Consider the following 18,309-nt stretch of genomic DNA (forward strand, 5'->3'; position numbering starts at 1 on the left):
TTTCCCTTTCTCGTCAACCCAACCCGGCCCAACACATGGAATACCCTGTGACACTGTAGTTATATACTGTGTTGGAAGATGGTCCATTAAGATTGAACAATTAGCATCCCTTGAGAGATAACAGGTGGGAGACATCTGAGAAAGGTGCCTTTGTTTTGACTCATTCTTTTTCCCTGCCTTACTCTTCTTTTTCCTTATTCCTGATCCTCTGAGATTACACACTAATAAAGTTATACCACATAAGGTTATAACACACATGGTTGGGGTTGTACTCTCTGGAGGACCCAGACAAAGAGAAGCGAAACATGAAACAGGTCGAAATTAAGTTGAACACAAAAAACTTTGGGGTGTGCAGAGAGGCAGTAAAGCCAGGAACAAAAGGTCACCTAGCTGAAGCCAAGAGTAAAAATAATTATAATGGGGAAAACGAAAGACAAGGCATATGTCAGAAATGGCAAGTGGAATTCGACTGCAGGGTTTGTTGTATAAACGTCAGCTGGGTGATTCAGCGCTGAGAGTCTAACAATTCAGATTGAAGGGATTTGTGGTCCGCAAATGGACCACAAATTACTCACTACACATACTCTGTTTAAACTACTCACAACATACACTTTATTCCTAATTTATCTTAATGAAATATTGATATGTCAGTGATTATAAAGATATTCCAAAAGGAAGAAACAAAGTTAGAAACAACCTCTTTGTTCCACAGCAGAAAACTACATACATTTCTTTCTTGGAATATGATGATGTCTTTACACATAATTTTTATGAAAAACAACTAACAAACATGATAAAATGTTCATGATACACTCAGTTCTGCTGTACCGGTTGTTTTGAAAACATGACATTGTTCTAAAAAAACATGACATTGTTCATCATCCACTGAGGATGGATACATGGGGAACAATTTGAGCATAAGGTGTTTGTTTATTCTCAGTTTCATCTTCAGAAGGACTAGGCAAGTGCAGAAAACTGCGCTCAGCTGAAATGAGCTGCAGAAGAATGCATGACCTGCACACACACACACACACACACACACACACACACGCACCCCTCCTCCATCTACAAGCTACCTCAGTTTACCACTTGTATTATGAGCAACATGCATCTGCCTCTGCTGTGTCAACCTCAGTTCTATTCCAGGTCATCCTCCTTTGGAACTTCACCATCATTCACAAGCTGCAGCCTTCTCAAGGGCTTCCACAAGCAAGGTTTAGGTCTTTGTGAAGGGAAGGAACCGTATTTACTCTAGTATTATGTATTCTGTAACCATCTGACATGTATAATAGTGTGCCTCCATTTTTACTAGATTCTTGTCTTTTTTTTTTAAATGTAGCACTAACCAAGCTGTTGAGTGGTGTGACCCTAGCCCTGTTTTCTCCTTACTTAAGCCCTACGTTTTGTTTTATTTTGCTTTAATTGTATGGTTTTTTACACTATATGGTAATGTTTACAAGCACAGGTTACATTACAGCAGAGCTGACTGCACAGTGTTGAGAGGGGAAGGAAAGGGAACTCTAGAGAGTGTATTAAATCTGCAGAGACAGTACTGGTTTCTGCCGTGGAAGAACTTACACCAGAACATTTCTTGGTGTTTCTATTTCTACTGGATTTCATGGCCAGTGGTATTTCTGGTATTTCCTCCCTCTCAGGCCCAAACACTTTACCGTGATGCCCTACACTTTATCTTTCTCCTTCCTGTGTTCAATTTGCATTATTTTCATTCTAAAACAAAAATTAAGATCAGCTGAGATCTTATTTTTTAAAGTAAAATGACCTTTTATTTTCTAGTAATAAAAGTAAAATGCTGACTGACCCCCATAGCTTCAAAGCCAACTGTATTTATATTTTGAATTACCCTTATATATATAGTTGTGAGAGAGACTGTCACTACAAATTAACGTTGGATATTGTAGAAAATAATGATTCAGTGATTCAATTTTGGAAGAAGAGAGTACAGGAATGCGAGTCCTCAGCTAATGATAACAATACAAGCGTATACATGCTTGATTTAAAAATATTGCTGACTCCTTAGTTATAATAATTATAAGATTTCTGGCATGTTATCCTTAAACTCTGAGAATTAAACCTTACTCAATACATTTTTTTCCAGATTATTTACTCACAAGTTACCCTGCTGGGAATATTCTAATTTAACAAAACTTGAGATGAAATATTATACTGTAAAGTTTTTATCTGAACATTTAAAAATGAATTTTGTTTTGTCTTTAAGAAGCAGTGATCACTGAGAATGGGGGATTGTTTAATAATCAAACAACATACTTTCAGGTAATAAAGCTCAAACGCGTCACCTAAAATTTTCACCTCGCTCAAAATTCAATGAAGCCAATATGATATTAGGGTGTTCCTGTAATGGGGAAGAACAAACCTGACTCCATGTTGGATCTGTTCCTTCCGCTCTGACCTCTGTGCTCTGTGGCCTGTGCTTAGTCACCTGGCTCTGCACCTTCTGTAAAACAATGTTGCCTGCAGCCTGAAATATACAGGAAAAGCCATTTCTTAGGGCTCTCCCCTTCCAGTGTGTAACACTTCTCCATTCATACAGAGATAAAAAGTTGTAGCACAGAGAATAACACCTGTCTTGTTGGAAGTTTACAGGAACATCCTGACCTGACCTAGGTGGACAGCTGCAAGAACAAAGGATTCTGACACCTGGACGTTTGCAGCAACTAACCATGCCCCTCCCTCACCTTGCCTTTAAATGTGCTTTGCTGAAACCCTTCAGGGAGTTCGGGGCTCTCTGGGCACTAGCCACCCATCCCCTTGCATGGCCCTGCCATAACCCTTTCTCTGCTCCAACTTTGACATTTCCGTATTGTTTGGCCTCCCTGTGCGTCCAGTACACAAACTTGTGTTTGGTAACATTCACTCTGTTTTGCATTTTGCTATGATTTTTATCATGGGTAAGTCCCTGTTACCTGAGGTTCTGATGTTCTCAGAATGGATGGTGTGGTTCAGAAAATGTGATGTTTTCAGGCTTCAATACTGAAGCCCTCACTTCAGAAACTTAGTTCAGAAGATTAGATGTCTCCAAAAATGCACCTTATTAAATGCGGTGTCAGTAGCCCTTTAAAAGACTGATCTTTAGAGTCAGTTCTCTTATTATTTGATACGACGTCAAAAAAAAAAGTTACTCCTATCAGTTTTCCTTCATTTCATTTACAGATAGTAGGTTGTAACCTTGATCCCACTGTAAATTTAACATTAAGATCAGAGAGAGTTGTTATGACCAGGTTTTATTTTCACGCCTCCTCGGACAGTGCATGAAAAGGTGATCTTCACCCTACTGTTGCCAAATATGTCCTTTCACCAGGTTTGCATGCAGGGCCATGGAGGCAGGTCCTATTTCTCATGTAGTCACTCAAGACAAGTGTTAAATATAACACAAATTGACAATATCTGAGTATTGACTCAATATCTGAGTCAATCAAAAATAATTTTCTTGGGCTCTAAAAACTCATATAAAATGACATCACTGTCAACCAGTGTGAGAGGAAGAAGAATATGAGAAAAGAGAACTATTAACCCAAGCCAGTGAAATACAAATTCCAAAGAAGATTAGTAATATCTGTGCTGTGCCATTAACTGGTAAGAAAAACTTCCTTGTTTGTAAAATTGGGGTAAATAATCATAACTCCCAAGGGTGATATGAGGATTCAACAGGAGAACTTTGTGGACAGACAATGCAGATTGCCGTATTCTGTTGATTCTGCATTTGTGCACGTGTGGAAGAGAAGGCAGGGGTGGTCACGTCAGCTTCAGGATGAACATCCGATAATCAAATGAGGTACTGTCACTAAACTACAATATGTTTCCACTCTAGGACGTGTTTTTGCAGTAATTATTCCTAGCTAGATGCACGTACTTCTACGAACCCTATCACTACTCCTAACCTAGGCCCAGGGTAGAAATAAAAACAATGTCATTCAGTTACCTAATTTGAATGAGTGCTTACCATATTCTAGACAAATTTCTAGGCACTGGGACTAAATTAGTCGGTAAAACAATAATATCTCTGTTTAGGGTTTAAATTCTAGTATACCCTAACCTAATAAAAATAAAGTTACTTTATCATCCTTAAACAATGTAAATATATCATGGATGATGTTATCGTCTGAATGTCTGCATCCCTCAAAGATGCATATGTTGAAAATGATGTCCAAGGTGATGGTTGTTAGGAGGTGGGGACTTTGGGAGGTGATTAGGTCATGAGGGTGGAGCCCTCTCATGAATGGGTTTAGTGCCTTTATAAAAGAGGCCACAGAGAGCTTTCTAGCCCCTTCAACTGTGGAAACATATAAGGAGAAGTTGGAAACATAGAAGAAGACTTTCACCCGGCCACACTGGTACCCTGATCAGACTTCCAGCCTCCAGAACAGTGAGAAATGAATTTCTGTTGTTTATAAGCCACCGGGTGAATTGCACTTTGTTATAGCAGCCCAGATGGGCTAAGACAGACCATGCATACAAAGCATAACCACATACACACAAAAGCAGTGACAAGAGCCCCAATTATGACACAGGCTCCAGCTTCAGAAACAGAGCAGTGGCAGGTACGCTTAACTCCTCTAGGATATTTTGGGCCAGGGCGGGTTTGGTGCAAGGCTGGGATAAAATCTGAAGCTACATTTGGAAGTCAGGGGCTGCATGTAGGACGGACCCTCCTGGAGAAGAAGACTGCCAGAAGCTGCCCTCCATACCTGGGTCTACAGATCATTGAAAGACACATCCATTACAAGCAGAATCTGGCAAAGCCACGCGTTTGACTGTGTAAGTGGATCTGCGAGATCACTAATGGGTTAGCAAAACGGAATTCATGAGTGGCCAAAATATGACCTGGTTTTAAATTTAGCTGCACAGATGCTCCAGTAATTATGTAAGTATGTATGTTAAGTATTTAGTGGAAGTGTAAGAAAAACAACAAAAAATAAGAGCATACTTGTAACTCATAATGTCCAGATTACTAGCTGGAATGAGGAGGGAAACAATAGGATAACAATAATGGTAATAATAGCAATAATAATAATTCTATAATAACATGTAAGCTAATAATTCAAAACTTTTGCTAAAGTGGACATTTTCATAGAAAAATGTAAATTACCAAAATTGGTTTAAAAATAAAATGAAAAATCAGAATATCTTCAAATTACACAAATATCCCTGTAAAAAGTTACATATGAAGCTAAAATAATTTTTTCAAAGGTAGGCTTTACCTAAATATTAAAGAACAGATATTATCTGTGATGGTAAATTTTATGTGTCCACTTGACTGGGCCATAGGGTGCCCCATATTAGGGCAAACATTGTTCTGGGAGTCTCTGTGAGAGTGGTTTTGGATGGGATTAACACTTGTACCAGTAGGCTAGATACAGCAGATTGCGTTCCCTATTGTGGGTAAGCCTCACCCAATCAGTTGAAGGTCTGAATAGAGCAAACAGGCAGAGGAAAAGGGAACCCCTCTCATCTGACTACCTTGAGCTGGGACATCCAACTTTTTCCTGCCTTTCGACTTGAACTGAAACACTGGCTCTTCCTGGGTCGTGAGCCTGTGGGCTTTCCAATTGACACTACATCACTGATTCTCCTGGGTCTCCAGCTTGTTGACTGAAGATCTTGGGACTTCTCCTTAATTGGCACGATCCAACTCATTATCATAAGTCTATATCTGTGTCATCTTCTGTCTATTTATGTATCTATCTCTATTGAGATACACCCTTTTGGTTCTGTTTTTCTGTAAAATACTGATGAATAGTAATCTTATAGAAATAAGTAAGTGGATTTAAATAATTTTTCAAAAAGAAAAAAAGTAGGGCAGGACAGTACATAGCAAAAAAAGAAAATTAAATATGCTCACCCGTGAACAAAATAGAAAGCAAAGATGCAAAAATGTTAACAAATAAAATACAGCAGAATGTGTCTGAGTGTGTGTGTGTACCCCCAAAAGTTTAGTACAGTTGCAAGCTTTTATAACTTCCGAAGTATAAATTCTACAACCTTTAAGCATCACTTAAAGTGTAATTACATTTGACCCTTGAACACCATAGGTGTGAACTGCGTGGGTTCACTTAAATGCGGATTTTTTTCAATAACCTCATACAGTACTACATGATCCATGATTGCTTAAATATGTGGATATGGGGGGCCAATTATAAAGTTATACGCAGATTTTTGACTATGGGGGGAGTTGGCATTCCTAACCCTCACACTTTCTAAGGGTCAACTACAGTTATATTTCTTATTCACTTATACGAGTGATATTTTAATAATGCATCTTCAGTTCTTTGTGTGCTTTCATTTGGAAAATCTGAATTAGGCTGTGTTTGAGTTACTGATTCCTCCCTCAGCTGTGTCATGTTCACTAATGAATCTTTCAAAGACATTCTTTATTGCTGTTACCATGCTTTGCTTTTCTAGCATTTCTAGTTAATTCTTTTAATTTCCATTTCTGTGCTGAAATTCTCCAGTCATTTAGGCATGTTCCCTACTTTTCCACTGAAGCCTCTTACATATTAATCATTGTAATTTAAAAATTTAAATTGTATGACAGTCCAAACATCTGAGCCATATGTGAACCTGGTCCTACTGTTTTTTGTTTGTTTATTTTTTGTTTTTGTTTATTGTTGTTTGTTTATCTTCTTTGAATAGCATGTAATTTTCACTTGAAAGCTAAGTGTTTTGTGAGGGGCAATGTAGACTGAGGTAAATAATATTTATGCCTGGAAATGGGATGTCTCTTCTCTTGCCAAAACTATAGTTTGGGGTGTTGAGTCAATCTGATTGTAGATAGGAAAACTTGAAAAAATTAAAATAAAATTTCAAGATTTAAAAAACTTCAAAATAATGTTTTTTAAAAATATGTACCAGTTACACCTTTGAAGTTATAAAGCTTAAAACTGCAAGATTTTTGTGTACAGACACACACACATACACAGCGTGTATTAGTTTTGTTAGCCTGCCATAGCAAAAGGTCAAGCTTAAAACAACAGAAAATTTTCTTTATCAGTTTAGGAATTTGGAAGTCCAAAATCAAGATGTTGGTAGGGCCATGATCTCTGAAGAATCTAGGCGAGAACCTGTTCCATGACTTTCTTCTCCTAGTTGGTGGTGTTTCCTGACAACCTGTGGTGTTCCCTGGCTTCCAGATGGAGCATCTCAATCTCTCCCTCCATTTTCAAGTGGCTTTTTTTCTCTTGTTATGTCTGTGTCTCTTCTACTCTTCTTATAAGGACACTGGTCATATTTGGTCAAGGGTTCATTCCACTCCAGTATGATCACATCTTAAATTAACTAATCACAACTGTGCTGACCTTATTTCCAAATAATTAATGCTCTGAGGAACTGGGGGTCAGGACTTCAACATATCTCTTTGCAGGACACAATATAGCACATAATGCATCTCACACTCACAGAATTCTGACAGGGCTGATTTTACGCTAGGACTGCAAGGATGGTTCAACATGAGGTAATACATCACTATAATTCATCACATTAATATTCATATAATCATCTCATTTGATAATGAAGGAAACACTACATTCAACTTTACCCATTCATCTTGTAATAATAGATACGTTAACCTAAGAAAGCTCATCGACTAGAACTCTTTCTTAAAGAGCTTATTATTTATGAAACTTTAGGAGTACTCCCAAATGATCACAGAGGAAAACGACAGCCAATCTCCCTCTTACTATGATATTTTCTCTGGGTGTTCTTAACAACTTTCAGAGAAAAAAACAAAAAACAAAAAACCAAAACAAAACCCATGAGACTTGCATAAAAGTGGGACAAAAAGAACCACCATTTTTGTTAATTCAGATAATCTTACATTTTCCTAAAATTCTACATATACATATCAAAATGTATAGCTAAATATATGTGCTTTTTAATGCTAATCATGCCTCAGTAAATTATGAAAAACCAATATTAGGAGCTTATGGAAAAAGAATGTCACCAACCACAGTGCTTTTACTATACGTATTTTAAAAAAATAAATAATAAAATCAAACCAGCTAGAAAAATAGAAACATAGTGAACTTTCTTAATTGTTCCAATTGTTTATTATTTATGTTTTTACCAGCAATGACTGAGAACTGGGACTGTGACTCACAGAGTGCAAATCAGAGAGAAGGGAAAATCTTCTACTCTAAATATCTATTTCTAGAAGTAAATACTCACCAGTATTCTACCTGGATAGTGTTGGTTAGTAACTCTGAACATCCTTTTCTTCATACCAGTATGTAGTATTTCTATTTTGTATATTTGAGTGTAAGCACACTCTAAGAAATGACATGGATTTCATTATGTAGATTTAATTCTTCGCCTCGCTTGCTGCCCTCCTGAAGTCTAAAGATCAACCGTGAATATTACCAGAGGGATAAACTGATCTTAGCAGATATAACTATATTTTCGTAGCTACTGTTCTAGTATCCAGGTGTGCACTCTTTAATCTGAACACACCGTGTGATACAGAACTCTCAATGTTTGACTCTGAATGGGTTCTAAAATTGCACAGAGAAAGTCTAAGAGAATAGAAGGTGAACTTCAGCACACAAAACATGGCAGAGGCATTGGCCATGCTGAACACCAGCCCCTGTCATGTTAATTATACACTCTGGTCAGTTACCCACACCAATGATCCCCTTTATTGCATGAGAAAATTGAAATTTCAACACCTTGCTCAGATCACATACAAATCAGGTTGATCTTGGAGTAACAACATCCTTGAACGTGAAGGACAAAAAAATACCCCTTTAATTACCATGTTTATGTCGCCTTTTTTAGTTACCCACAGAACATAAACATGCTCGAGAGCATCTTAGCAATTACAGCATGCTTTTCAGACTGTTTAATTATGAGCGAATCAATCAATATGGTTCTAGTCACTGCCTCATTCCAATGCTTTAAACCAGTTTTAAAAGTCAACATATCCCGTAGATTTGGGCTTATACGTCCCTCTTCTATAAAAAGCGCCCCGTTCTCTTGCACTCTCCATGGTACCAGCTTTTCTCAAGCGTTTTCATGGCTACCCTTTGTGTGTACCCACTGCACAGCCATGCCTGCGTGGGGATGGCACTGCCTCACCGGCCGCCCCAGCATGCGTCTGCACCACGTGCCTCAGAGCCCACCGTTTCTCCCACAAGAGGCAGACACTTTCATCTGCCCTCAAAGGTGAAATTTAAAAACTAAATAACTCAGCATATAATAATATCTGCTATGCCTCAGGGAAGCTATCGATGGCCTTGGACCCAGGTGGTGCCCATCTTTTCCTGGGACATAACATACACTGTAGGCTTACTGCAACTTTCCCACAAAGCTATTTCTCCATTATGTCCAGTGTCCTCTCTTGCCATGCACACTCTCCTCTCAAGAAGTAAGCCAGGATTATTAAAAACAAACAAACAAACAAACAAAAAAGAAACAAGAAAGAACAAGTGCTGGTGACGATGTGCAGAAAAGGGAACTCTTGCACACCTGGTGTAAATAGGTACAGCCACTATGGAAGACAGTAATGAGGTTTCTTAAAGACAGACCACCATACCATCCAGCAAGCCCACTTCTGGTTACACATCCGAGGAAATGAAATTACTATCTTGAAAAGATATCTGCACCCCCAAGTTCATTGCACCATCATTTACAGTACCCAAGACACAGAAACAACCTAGTATCCGACAACGGATGAATATATAAAGAAAATGTGCTACGTAATACAATTCTTCAGCTACATAAAAGAAGGAAATCCTGTTAATTGCGACAACATGGATGAACCTGGAGGACACTGTACTAAGTGGAATAAACCAGACACAGAAAGGCAAGCACCGTATGACAGCATTTATAAGCGGAATTTTTAAAAGTCAAACTCACAGAACAGAGAGTAGATGGTGGTTTCCAGGGGCTGGGTAGTGGGGAAAATAGGGAGATATTGGCCAAAAGTACAAAGTTTGAGTTATAAGATGAATAAGCTCTGGGGATCTAACGTAGAGCATGACGGCTATAGTTAATAACACCGCAGTGTACTATGTGAAATGTGCTAAGACAGTAGATGTTAAACGTTCTTGCCACAAATAAAAGGGTTACAATCAATATGAGATGATGAGTGTGTTAATAAACTTCATTTACAATGTGTTTGTACATGAAATCATCACGCTATACACCCTAAATAGATATGTAAAAACTACTATGCTATTACAAATGAATAAGCCAGGGTTAACAGTGCTTCCATGGGCACCAACTTTGGGATATTCCCTTACTGGAGGCAGGCTCTCCTGATGAGTCAGAACTTAGCATTTCTAAGTTTTGAATTCCAGTCTTATCCCCCAAATTTCCTGCTACCCAGGGTTGTACTCTTACCATGCCCCATCTATAATTATGACCTCGGAATGGAAAGGGTGGATATTAAGAGAAGATAAGTATTTGGCCAAATGAAGACATTTGCTTACTGAAATAAGATAGCCAAGAAGTGTTTTTCCCATTATAGCCAGTGAGTGTACAAGCATTTTTTAGGTGTTTTTTTTTTTTTTAATTCCAGTCAATAATAATAGTGCTTCCACAGCTCATGACATTTGACTGATATTTGACTAAATATTTTCCTTGTTGTTCATTTTTTCTGATCCTTTTGCTTTGTCCAGAGTCTTCTTTGTTAATTCTCTGCCAGATACTAGAAGAAATGCAAAGAGAAGCAAACATCTCGTTCTGTTTTCTTATTTTAAATGGAGATGGGAAGCCTCAGACATAATGAGTACATTGCCAGGGTCCTTGTAGCTAGCAAATTCTCTGAAATGGGGCATAACCCCAAGACTAACGCTTTCTTCATCACTGTGTTGCTACATTTTTTCCAAAACTGACCTTATACAAACCATGTGTCTTTTATGGGTGTCCATGCTTCATGCACTGAAAACTTAGAAAACAAGTGACAATGAGAAAACGCACACACAATGTACTCTCCATGGAGTAGCGCACATTTGGGAAAATGTACTTGTGCAAGTTCTACGGGGGCCCAACAATAAAACTGCGTCTACCCATCAGGACAAAGCAAAAAGCAGCAGAATTGCTTCTGTCTGCCTTGGCTTTTTTTTTTTTTTTTTTTCCATTGATGTATAGTTGATTTACAATGTTGTGTTAGTTTCTGCTGTATAACAAAGTGATCCAGTTATACATACATATACATTCTTTTTCTTATTCTTTTCCAGTTTGGTTTATTACAGGATATTGAATACAGTTCCCTGTGCTATACAGTGAGACCTTGTTTACCCGCTCTATATGCACTAGTTTGCATCTGCTAATCCCAAACTCCCAGTCTAACTCTCTCCAACCCTTCCTCCTCGGCAACCACAAGTCTGTTCTCTATGTCTGTGAGCCTGTTTCTGTTTCACAGATAAGTTCATTTATGTCATATTTTAGATTCCACATGCAACTGATATCATATGGTATTTGTCTTTCTCTTTCTGACTTACCTCACTTAGTATGACATCCTCTAGTTTGATCCATGTTGCTGCCTTGGCCTTTGAAATGATGGTTTACAGCACTGTGTCCGTAAGAGCTCCCGCCACTCATCCTATCACTGTCTTCCAATAAATCTTCATTAGTTAAAAATATAGATAAACACAGCCTTAGGACCCCTGACCTGACAACGTCTAATTCTTTTCACACTACACGAAGCAAAACTTATTCACAAGTACTAACCAAATTGTTCTTGCTCTAGACAGAGTAAACTTTGTTAATCCTTTCTTTGATTTAAAATCAATTTAAAAGCCAACCTCAGATGTGCAATATCTTGAAAGGGTTATTGTGAATTCCCCTAAATGCATCAAACGAGCAAATAAATGAAACTCTCTCTGGAGAGAGTCTGACCAAATTTGTGAAGAAAAGACACTGAAGATTTATGCTGAGGGGTTAGAGGAGTGATGCCCAAACGTGTAAGCATTTGAACTGGTAGAAATAATGAATGGGACATGATTCTTCAAGACAAATACTTTACTCTGTCCTGTTGTATTTTATACAATAAAACTCACATTTTAACTACACGTATGACAATCGTAGTCTACAAAGCACATGATTTTAAAACTTTGAACTTTTTACACTAAATATGGAAGACAATGTTCATTATTTTACTAAAATAATATTTTAGACATTTTTTCCTTCTTAGTTTAAAATATGTTCAAGGATTTTTCCAAATCTGAACACACACACAAATGCACACACACACACACACACACATTCTATTGTTTTCTTCTATGTTTATGCATCTTTTTACTTATTAAAGTTTGAGGTTTTCTAGAAGCTAGAATCCTCAATCTTAAAATTTCAGAAGTTTTGACTTTGCACAAGCAAAACCCATTTTTCCTGGAAAAATTAATTGTAACATTTTAGAGATGGAACATGAAAACAGGCTTTCTTTTTTGACTGATGACTGAATGAGCATGTAAAGGACAGCCTACACTGTGTGTGTACACATGTCCACAAGGGGTCACAAAAAGATATGATTAAATCTGTCTATCGTTTGGCAAGTCTTATGGTATACTGAAGAAACTGAGAAAACAGCAGATTCATTCATCATGAAAAAATGTAATGACATGAATTAGCTGTTTCACTGTATTTTTCTTTTAAAAATAAACAAAAAAGAACGATACTGCTCTTAATTAACAAAAAGATAAATATTCCTTTGGGAAAGAAAAAGAGAAAGAAAATAATAGCATTTATAAACTACCTTTTAATTATATAACTTAGGTAATGCAATTTAGGTTTACCTTTATCTAGAACCATTTTGAATTAACATTGTAACAATTTTTTTTATATCAGTACACGGATACTGCTCAGATCAACAAATTCCTCATGTCTGGAAAAAGAGGGTGAGTCTAATAGAAAATGTCAGAAAAAATAAGTACAAAGGAGAGAGTGGTAGAATGCAAAATGTAAGGAACAGGAAGGCAATAAAAGAGGGTAATGACACTGTTGTAGGCAGCTATTTTTCATACACACAGTTGCAATTTTAGGCATGCAAAATTAAAAGCAAAAAAAAAAAAACAAAAAACAAAACTGTACGGCCAAATGTAGTCTAGAAACAATACAGGTATATATGAAATTCTGGGTTTCTTATTTGGCCGGCTTCATCCATTTCAATGAAGTAGTTCACAATGATGAGGAGAAACTGGGGGGTAAATGGTTTGTAACTTTGCTGTAAAATTGCTTGTAGCTTTTTTTTTAACCACTACTTGATGTATTTTATTATTTTAAAAAATTATATTGCTACAATTTTGAAACATATAGCATAAGAGGATGTGATCCTGGGAGGTGGTGAAAAAATAATGTGATTTAAAACTCTACTGTCTTTTCCCATCATTTACCTTCCTTCATTGAGGGAGCGGAACACAGTGCTTCCGCTTCACCTGTTACTTCAAAAGAGCTACCACAACTTTGATAACTGACTACACTGCTCTTAAGAATCCACGGTGTTGATTGAACTTGGTGTACCCCCCAAAAAATAATAAATAAATAAATAAAATTTAAAAATGAAAAGAAAAAAAAAAGAATCCACGGTGTTCAGAGAAGAGAAAATCACTATCTTATGCAAAATGAAGACATTCTGGAAAGATCTTTGGGTATCTAAGAATCAAAGATCAAGACCTGTACAAGCATCCCCTAGAAAGGACCGGTGTCACGGGGACTCCATAGACTTTAGCAGCACAAACCCCTAGAGCTTTATACGAGCACCCCATCATTAACTTGACTTCGACCCATTCTTGACGGAAAGGAATTCTGTGGGTGGTTGCCAGGCAAACATGAGGATGACATAACCTACGTGGCGAGGGTCTCGCAAGGAGACATGGAGGCTGTGCTCTACCTTGATGTTGTGACCCCAGTTCTCAGAGAAGGGGAACTGGCTGAGAAGCAACCTAACTGCCTCCTACTCTAACGAGTGGACGGGTACGTCACTGCCTCCCTGGGCAGAAAAGCATTTTCCCCATCTCTGCCTCCACGCTTTTCCCCTTAGAAAAGCATATTCTTTCTTAAGTCAGTCAAAATCCCTTCCTGATTTCAAAAAGATAATTACTTGAAATACCGACTACAGGATTAAATCACAGAGGCGCTGGGTGAGAAGTGCGTTCCCCGTGAACCGCAGACCTAACTACGCAGTATACTGGAACTGAAAAGAATAAAGTGAGGGAATTTCCTTATGGTGACTTCAAACACCCACTTTTCCAGTGAGAAATCTCAAATGGAGTTCCTTCACAAACCAGGGAAGCGGAACAGCAGTCAGTCTGGAATAGCTGTAATTCAGCCCTTCGAATTCTGAGGATTTTCTAGAAGCTAGAATTTTCTATATACGTCGACTCCATAATTACTTCTATTTCAAGGATTAATCAAAACATGATTTGCAACTAGTCAAAATAAGGTAATGGTTTTTTAAATGTGTTCACATACTTTAATCACAATACATCTACCATGTTATCACCATAGAATGAAGTTCGTTTTTGACAGATTTTCACAAGCGAGCCAAAGTTTGTGTCAAATGTCTCATCAAACCAACTTACTCATAAATCATCAATCACTGCCAATATACAGTAATGGATTTAGTCTAACATTTGTGAATCTTTCAGAGAAAATAAGTATACGCCACGCATTTAAAAAGTGATCTTCATTCACTTCTGAATCTGCACTTTGTATTACACAATTCTATTTAAAAATGACATACAAAATTATTCTAACGTGACAACAGCAAAAATATAATTCTGTAAGTATAAGAAATCTGAACTGCATAACCTTATAGTTAATTTATTATTAAATTTTATTTTAAAGGTATGACTAGCCTTATAGGTTTACTTAAATGCACTCATGTTTTGGTGGGAGAGAGGCATACTAACACTTTACGTTCCACACATTTTTCTCAAAGGGGTCTGAAAGGATTCTTCAACAGTCAGCCCTGGGAAATGAAGCACTCAAAAGATCCAGTAGAAAGATCGAAGTGTATTTAACATAGCATCTGTAGTATACTACTCTGTCTACTACTGGAAGAATTCCAGGTTTGGTCTAGAAGTAATTTTAGAGTGAGAGTTGAAGAAATGTGGGCATTTTATCACCATTTCATGAGAAGGTCTGGTAACAAGGAACTATACTCTCACCTGATTGCACTGAATGATCTAATTTGTGAACCAGTCACAAATAATCTGCACACCAGGAAAATCAAGTCTGTGAGAAAGGATGCACTATTCAAAACACCATGCTGTTCTCTGAACCATCCACTGCACTTAAGAACATGTGCAAATAATGCATTTTCAGTACATCTTACTTTAGTATGAGGTCTCTAGTTATATCAAGAATTACCAACTGTACCAAGATAACATTTTTTGTGTATAGTTTAGGTATCTTTCCCAGTTTTCCTGATTCATGGGATACCCCATACCAAGAGCTACTGCTCCCACAAAAAGTCTCGGGCTGCCAAACACATGGGGTCATGGCTGTGTCCCTCTGACTGTTTGATCTGTATAATCTACATGTAATAATTGCTGCAAAGCCTGTCATTTTTATTGGCACAAATCCCTGCTTTTCATCATATAAACAAAGAGAACCTAGATCAACTAAGAAGGTGATTTACTGAAAAAGCCTTCACTAGAGAGCAGAATACTTCATACTCCTATTGGCTTCACAAGCTCACAGGCTTTTGGTAAAATCACTTTTTTTTTTCTAAAGAAGAAAGGAAAATTCATTCTACTTTAGCTTTTCTTCTCTCTCTCTTTCTGATTCACAATCTCCTTAAAGAGGATATATTATGGTATATGATCCAGGGTTGGCCAGTGGGTTCCTGATCTTCTACAGTATAATTCTAAGAAACTAAAGCATTTCTTTATGTAATCCTTATTGGATCCAGAGATCACAGAAAGAGCTAAAAGAAACAAACAAAAGAACCCTGTAGCCTGTGGAGAAAAAAGGGGCGAGACACATTCATCACACCAAGTAGCTTCCATAGGACCCTGATTTCACAGTAAAATGAGTAAAACTGAAATCTTTGGATTTGGGAATTAGTCCTGCAGAAAAGGCAATATTCCTTTCCATGTGATCTATGTATATTTTTCACAACTCACAGGTTTCTTAGGTGTTTGTAAAGGATTCAAGATTTTAGTCTTTTTTGTTTTTTTGATAACATCGTTTGGTCAGTAATCAAGGCCTCACACATGATGAGCACTCAGAGTTGTTCACTGTTTTCAAGTACACGGTAAAGAATATTGGTGCGTTCTATCCAAGAAATACACTTCGTAGAAATTACAAAGAAATGGTATATGCATGTCCATTCATGTGTTTAAGAATTCTCGATGGAAACGATATCTTGGACTTGGCTAAAACAATGCCTTAAAAACATCTAATGAGCAGATCATGCCAACTGAAAGCTTTCCCTGGGCACAAATACTTTTAGAGTCCCTTTACCTTCTCCTGGAAGACCTGGTTTCCATAGCTTTCCTTCTGTGCCTGATAAATTCCCAACTGATCCTCAAAACTTACTTAAAATGACTCCTTTCTTGAAAAGCTTCACTTCTCTGCTCACGCCTCCAGGTGAATTTAAACACACCCTCTCTTTCACAGAGCACTGCTGTCTCTCTGGGGCAGTGGTGGTGAAGTGCTGAAACTGTGTGTTTCTGAGTCTCAACCTCCTTTCCCCAGACCAGATGAGAAACTTTGGGGAGCAAGGCCCGCCTCTAGCTTTCTTAAAATATCATCTTACCCAACAGCCCTGTGGCTATGGTTAGGGAGGGCACAGCCGCAAGAAAAATAAGAATATGTGGTAGGGAACATGCTAAGAGTTTACCCACATAGAATCCTCAGAAATACAACCCTCTGTGAGGTCATCCCTGCTCTCTTAGCCAATGTAAAAAGGAGAAAACCAAACGTTAGGAATCACAGACCCAGGAATCAACACACATCTGTCTGAGCACAAACTCTCCATCACTGCACCATGTTGTTTCAGTGTTTTAGAATATGCATCGAATGAATGATATAGAAATAACTTGTCACGCTGACTGATTTGACTCAAATGTTGAGGTCCTGCTCCAGTATCATCTCCTCTGTCAAGTCTCCTTTCCCACCAGCCACTTTTCCCATAGGCGATCCTAACTGCACTTTCCTCAACACTGTTCACGTGACGGTATAGCACGCAGCACGTGCTGTGACAGTTACTGTCCTAGATTGTGAGACTCTTGAGGACCGGGGCATTGTTTTTCTTCTTCTCTGGATCACCAGAGAATAAATACTTGCCGAAATAACTGTAAAAAGTAGGTTACTTCCATAGTCAGTCATTAAAGTGCACAAAAATGCAGCTTTCGCTGTCACTGTTGGTCTCATTCATCTTTTAAGCTGGTAGCTGTGCATTACAACTACTTAGAGAGATTTTTAACACACAAATCCTCCGACCCCATTTATGGGCATTCTGACTGCATGGGTGGGGCCCTGAAATACATGATAAAAAACTTCACTGCAAAATCAGGTTCTGTGACTGCCTGGATTCTCTCTGTGGCTCTCAGCTGCCTTCTCCATCCATATACATTCACTTTAACCCTAAAAGCAGGGGTGGGGGGTGGGGAAGCCTACCCTGCTCATATCAGAATTAAGTATTTTATTTTCCACAGATTGCAATGATCTCATTTTGTGTTGATTTTTGGTACCTGTGCCCTGTATAGCAGCAGGTGCATATGGGCATTTCATGAGTATTGAATGATTGGCTGAGGATGATTTAGTGTACGGGGGCAGGTAGTATAATGAATAATAGCTGAACGTTTTGAGATGTTAACTACAACACCGGCCAACGTTCACTTAAGTAACTTTAATCATCTGTCAGAATTTGTCACAATATTTTTTATATTTAAAAAAATAAAAGTTGTGCCATTTTGTTTCATGTTCTGCTGTGGTCCATCTTCTCTGCGTATTGTATTAGTTTACTGTTGCTACATAACAAATTAACACAAATTTATGAGCTTAAAATAGCACAACTTTATGATGTTAGCGCTTCCTGAGAAGAGGGATCTGGGCATGACTTGGCCTCAGGGGTAGGAGTCAAGTTGTCAGGCTGTGCATCTCATCTGGGGGTCAGGGAGCTCCTCCAAGGTCATTCAGGTCAATGGCACAATGCAATCCATGGAGGTAGCAGGACGGAGGTCGCCGTCCGCTCACTAGTTGGAGGTCACACTCAGCTCTTCCAAGCCACACACAGTTGCTTCCTGGGACCCCCCAACCTGCACCAGGGGTTGCTTATTCCAGGCAGATGTGAGCCCATTACGTTGACTTCCCACCCTCCACCCAGTC

This window comes from Hippopotamus amphibius, chromosome 10 (assembly GCF_030028045.1).
Source record: "Hippopotamus amphibius kiboko isolate mHipAmp2 chromosome 10, mHipAmp2.hap2, whole genome shotgun sequence".
In the NCBI taxonomy this organism is placed as follows: domain Eukaryota; kingdom Metazoa; phylum Chordata; class Mammalia; order Artiodactyla; family Hippopotamidae; genus Hippopotamus; species Hippopotamus amphibius.